Source organism: Brassica oleracea, chromosome C6 (genome assembly GCF_000695525.1).
Source record: "Brassica oleracea var. oleracea cultivar TO1000 chromosome C6, BOL, whole genome shotgun sequence".
NCBI classification, from domain to species: domain Eukaryota; kingdom Viridiplantae; phylum Streptophyta; class Magnoliopsida; order Brassicales; family Brassicaceae; genus Brassica; species Brassica oleracea.
The window spans coordinates 20057068-20063451 of record NC_027753.1 but is presented as its reverse complement, the minus strand read 5'-3'; the positions used below and the strand labels follow the sequence as shown (position 1 = coordinate 20063451).

Below are 6384 nucleotides of genomic sequence, written 5' to 3'. Positions count from 1 at the left end.
ATATACTTTTAATAAAGATTTATACTTTTCAATGTAAAAATTCAATTTTTTTATGAATGCTTAAATTATATTAAGAAAAAAATAATAATTAAGAATGGTTGAAAAAAAATTATTTGAACTTGGACTCAATGGCCCAAAAGAAAAAAACATGTGAGAATTAGATCTGATTTCTTAATCGGTCCAAATGGGCCAAGAGAGATATGATGTGGACAGTGGGCTGGATCCGAAAAAATGGCCCAATATAGATGTGTTATTAATATTACTTGATTGTCCTTAATGAAACATGCAATGTTAATAAAGAGAGGGCATGCTAAGGTAAAAAGGACAATAGGATCCTGCTTTAATAGTATAGATTGTATAGATTTATATCAAAAGTATTTAAAGCACTGAATAAAGTTACAGAAAAATTGAATTATAAATCCAATATATTTCCTTTAAAAAATTTTGGACTATAGTTTTACATTTTTTCTTACAAGATTATGATTAGTAATTAAATTGGCTGTGAAAAAAAATTTAAAAGTTGTGCAAAACATTCAAAGCACCTACCACTAGAGAAGGACATGCTTATATTCAAAAAGTCTCATCATTTTCAGCAAACTATGTCATATGTATCCCGGTGTATTTGTTTATTTGTGTTGAAGAGATGTTTGCTACTTTTTTTATGACAGGTGGGAAAAGCTCAAATATATGAGAAAGTTATTTTTATAGACACATTTTGACTTTGTAATAACATAAAAAATATTTCTCACTTCCATACACTTTTACTTTGATGATTGTCTTTTAACCCTTTGAAACATACTTTATTTTGAGATCTTGTGTTATATGAAATGTTGGAGAAAATGAAAGATTGTGACAGACATTTTGAACGAGTTGGAGGAAGCTTGTGATTCTCTAGTGGAGGAAGTTGAAGCAATTTGTGGATGTGTTGGTGCTAGAGTTGCACGCTCTAATTGTTTCTGAATGAGGCTCATATCCATGTATCGGTTGTCCATCCAACCATTGTTCCATCTTTTGTAAACTTCTCATGTTCACTTATTGTATCCACTCATTCTTTGTCCAAGCATTGAATAATTGACTCATGCCCACAAGTATTTTGCCCACTTATTTTATATCCACATATTAGTTATATATATATATATATATATATTTATATTATTTAAAATGTTTCAAGTACGAAATAGTAAAATGGATATCAAATTATAGAACAAAAAATTATAATTTATTTAAAAAATATATATATATATATATGTGTATGTATATTTTTTTTAACAAAATATGAAACATGAACATATATAATATATGAGGGTCCAAAAACTTGTGATGCAATCTCAGCCACAAAAAAACATAGAATGTGATATTTACTTCAGCGACCAAATACTCACTCAGTTTCATAATATATGACATTTTGACTTAGTGCACAAAAATTAAAAAAATTACATTTTCTAAAAAACCACTTTTAAAGATATAATTTTAAAATAATTTAACCAATTATAAAAAAAGCCTTAAAATTTTATTAGTTGAACAGTTTTCAATAAAACTAAAACTAGCCTTAAAATCTCAAAACATCATATATTTTGAAACAACATAAACCTTCGAAAACATCATATAATGTGAGACGGATAAAGTAGTAAACAACTCTTTTTCTTAGCTTTTTGGTTACTTTTTACATCTTCTTGTTACATAAACAACTCTTTTTCTTAGCTTTTTGGTTACTTTTTACATCTTCTTGTTACATAAACAATTCTTTTTGTAGCTATATTTAATGGATGAATCAAACCCACAAAATGCCTACAGTTTTTGTTTTCCCAACCACAACCCAATTAGTTTCTAAATGTCATCGATATCAGCACTTGTGTGCCTCAGATAATAAGAGTCTTGCTAGATTAAGAAATACGCCTTGTGCGGGATAAACATTATATAGAAATTATTTTTACGTATTATATATTTTTTATACATTATGAAATTATAAATATATATTAAATATTAAAAAAGCAGTGACTATTACGTATATTATCAAATTGATGCAAACACATAAATAAATTTTATTAATCCAAACACACTTTTTATTTTATACGGTCTATATTTAAATTTAAATGATATTTACATAGATATGTAATGTATTTTTAATATTTGTGCTTAAAATGAAGACATGATAAAAAAGACAAGATGTAAATCATTCCAAAATGTATATTTTAAATGATAAGTGATAAAAAAGACAAATGTGTTTAATAATGTAAATCATTCCAAAATCAAAATATATTGGCATATAATAAACTTTTACGAGGTCAAAATTCACCGAAAATGCAAACTTTCACAAGATTTTTCATAGCTAACACACTTGTCCCAAGTTTGATGGTTAAGCCTACACGTTCAGTGCGCACAAAAATAAGCACAAGCACTCAATTATATACTTATTTGAAGATACACAATTTTGTTCAATGAATACTTTTTTCCAAATATATAAGTAAATCTACTGCTGTATATTCCAATCAATAGTGAATCATTCTAAATCTAACATATTTTAATTGATAAATCAAAAAGAACAATTTTAAATCCTGCTTACTTTAAATTTGATGGTAGTTATTGTACCTTCAAATTACAAATCAGTAAAGAATCATTCTAAATATTACATACTTTAAATCTGTTGGACTTGAGTTCAATATCTAAAAAATAATTAACACCACCTTAATAAAATACAAATACATTTGTATGCAAATACTCAGTGTTGTAAAAACCGGACCATATCGGCTGATCGAACTAGTTCGACTGAACTCGTTGAATAATCTGAGTTTGGTTTGGTATAAAATTTGAATTTAAGAAAACTCAGTAAAATCTGCTAAAAACCGGTAAAACCGGAGACTAAGATCAACTTTCTGGGTAAGTGTATCATATACACAGTATTCACTTTTTACTGTTATTAAATTTCAATTATTTAATTATTTATATTTATTTCTATTTTCTTAAGAAAAAAGTAAAAATCTCTCTTTTGAGCTCTCATATACAATTTTCATTTTGGCCATATTCATAAAATTTGAGATTTTAGTTGTAAGAATAAATAAATGCGATAATTTAAACGGTCAGTCGTGTTTATTAGTTTCAATCTACACAGTATTCACTTTTTACTGTATAATGGCTAAAATTATAATTAATTTTCTAGTTAATGAAAGAGAATAAATAGTGTATCATATATATAACTACTTTTTAGGTCATGATGATATCATTATAAAAATTTAATTTTGGAAAAACGGAAAACCCAGTTCAACCGATTGAACTAGTTCAACCAACAACCCAGTAGCTATATTGAGTCGGTATGCGGTACAATTTTTAAAACATTGCATATATTTGAGAATTTACCATTAGGATTGCTTTAACTATCCCACATATAAAAAGATAAACCAATATATTGAAACTTAATGCTCCCAGCCTTAGAGTGTTCTATAGTAGTAATGACTAACATCAATACCAATGTTTTGAAAACCATACCGAATACTAGTTCAGTATAGCTACTGGTTGACTCGTTAGACCAGTTCAACAGGTTGAACTGAGTTTTCTGCTTTTCAAAGTTAAATATTTATAATGATATAATTTCATTATCTAAACCTAGAAAGTAGTTCTGAATGTAATATGTTCTTTGTTCTCTTTCATTAACTAGAATAATAAAAATAAATTTAGCTATATATATAGTAAATAAGTGAAAACTAAATAAACTGATAAAGACCCAAATGATTGATCATTAAAATTACTGCATTTATTTATTATTACAACTAAAATTTTAAATTTTAAATTCTATGAAAAATTAAAATAGTATATGAGAGCCAAAGAGATATTTTTTTTTTACTTTTTTCCTAAAAAATAGAAATAAATATAACACAATTAAATACATACATTAATTGTAAAGTATTAAAATTTAATGACAGTTAAAACAGACATTAATTATATGTTGATTTTTAGAACTGAATTTCCAAATTGATCCAGGTCACCGATTTTATTGGGTTTTAATTTTTACAGATCCGGGTTTTAAACCAAACGGGTTCGGCTTATTCAACGAGTCACGATCGGTCTGGTCCGGTTTTCAAAACACCGATCAATACCTAAGTTCTATGGGGTACCATTAACATCTTTGGTCTAATTTTTGAACTTAAGATTTTGATTAGTTGTCAAGCTTTCCGAAATCATTTACACTATAAATCCTTAAACTAATATTTTTTTTCATTTTTAATATTTAGCACCCACTTTGAGAAATGAACAAAGTACTTTTTTTTTGTAATATTATTGTGGTAGTTAAATTTTCATCTTTATTTTTTTTGCTTATGCACTTCGAAATTTATTTTGCTTATTTAGATATAAAAATAAATCTTACGGTAAAAATAAATCTTCAAAGAAAGCTTTTAACCATTAGAACATAATGAATGGTATTATTCTGTTACAATCTATTACGATGGTAATAACAATAAGCTATTTTCTTACACATCATCGTCCCACGTTAAACAATATCGAACTGATCCATCTTGAGTTATACGACACATAGCCTCGTCTTCGTTGTTTCTTCCCACCTCCCAAATACATTCTTTACAAACTGGAGTCTTTCCAAAATCATTATCGTCTCTCCATGTACTAAATAAAATATATCAAAATAGTGCGATCCGCCAAAATACCACGTAAAATGGCAACGAAACCTTGTAGTTTCCCAAATGTTAACACGAAATCGGAAACCCCAGGAATTACCAAAAGGGATATGGATCAACCGCAAGTCATCGTCACTAGATTTGCAATGTAAATTCAGAGTTTGCCTGTTCTGTACAACGTTGCGGATAACGACATGCTTTTTTGCTAGAGGTATGAAGCCGTCACCACCAGATCCTGGTCCTGGTGCGTCCGCCACAGCATCTGAGACTTATAACGCTGATGCAAAAAGAGTAAGAGTATAAAATGAGATCATAAACATTAATACGCAATGAGGCTTACTAGACAAAGCTATTGTTCTGTAAATTTTGTGGAAAAGGTTGTTAGATTGAACATACTTGAAGGGATGACTAACTATTTATTTTACGTTGAATGCATCTATTTGGTCTGTGATCGTATTCATCGACGTGTAAATGTTTATTGTTTTCCTTTGGTGTTACAATTTTTTTTTGTTAGTGTATAATTTGGAAACAAATCCATGTATTCTTATCTTGTTTCAAAACTTGTTTTTGGGTCAAATGTACTCAAGTCTTGACTCAAGACTCAAGACTGAAGACTTGACTCAATGTACTCAAGTCTTGACTCGAGACTCAAGACTTTTGAGCTTTTGAACAATATTAAAAGCTTTATTTTAAAAACATTTGATCATTGTTTAAGAAAATATTAGGTGTTAAGTAGGTGGTGATCTAATGCAACCTCAAAGAAGGCTATAGAAACTTAAAGTACATTTAAGCATTTGTGAATATAATAATATAGTTATTAATATAGCATGTTATTTTAATTTATATTTTATAAAATTCATATTATTTTATTTTGGATAATTTAATATATGATATATAAAGTATCATAATTTATAAATAATGGACTATATAATTTTGTTATTATAATCTTAAGATTTTTATATTGTAAAAATATTGCTGTGAAATCTTAGCGTCTACAGGCCCCTTTAACAGCCCTCCCAAACTCCTTTTAAAACACTATTTTCACTTAGTTTGTTTTTTCGGCTAAATTGAGACTATATAAAAAAAGATTACCCACCAAGTGGCAGAACATACGTAGACCTAAGTGAGTAGTAAGGATATCACCTGAACTATATATGTTGAATTATAAAACTTAAATTTGCAAACTTAAGAATATGATACTTTAGCTAGTTTGGTACAAATTTTAATTTGTGGCTGACTTCATGCCAAATCCCCTATATATTAATTGAGGAACATTTGAAAAGATGTAACCTCAATTTTGTATTAATTAAAATAGGCCCCAATGCATAGGTGGCACTCAATTAGGTAGTCAATTACATTCAATTGAAAAATAAGTAGGTCCACATTCGATTTTTATATGTTGTTAGATACATAAGTTGGTCAAACTATATGATATAATGATATGATATGTTATTTTATTTCCTTAAATCAAACCTACGGAATTACCATAAATGACTAATATATATATGACAATTAATGATTTTAATAATAAAGATTTGATAACAATTTATATCTCCTCCATCATTTTTTGTTTAATTTTATATTATTAAAATAAATTAAACAATCAAATTAGCTATAAAAGTAAAATTTAGATTTTTTCGTATATGTTATATTTTGAATTTTTAAAAACGACAATAAATGACTAAAACTATTAAAATTATTATGTTAAAAATTAATGATCAATGGTTTAACAATTTTATTATAAGAAGATACACATGAT

At 27.3% G+C, this 6384-nt stretch overlaps 1 pseudogene; it reads right to left on the bottom strand.

Moving 5' to 3' along the window:
- Window positions 1-4463: 4463 nt before the first annotated feature.
- The window catches only part of LOC106297685, a 4535-nt pseudogene continuing 2614 nt past the window's right edge, over window positions 4464-6384 (bottom strand).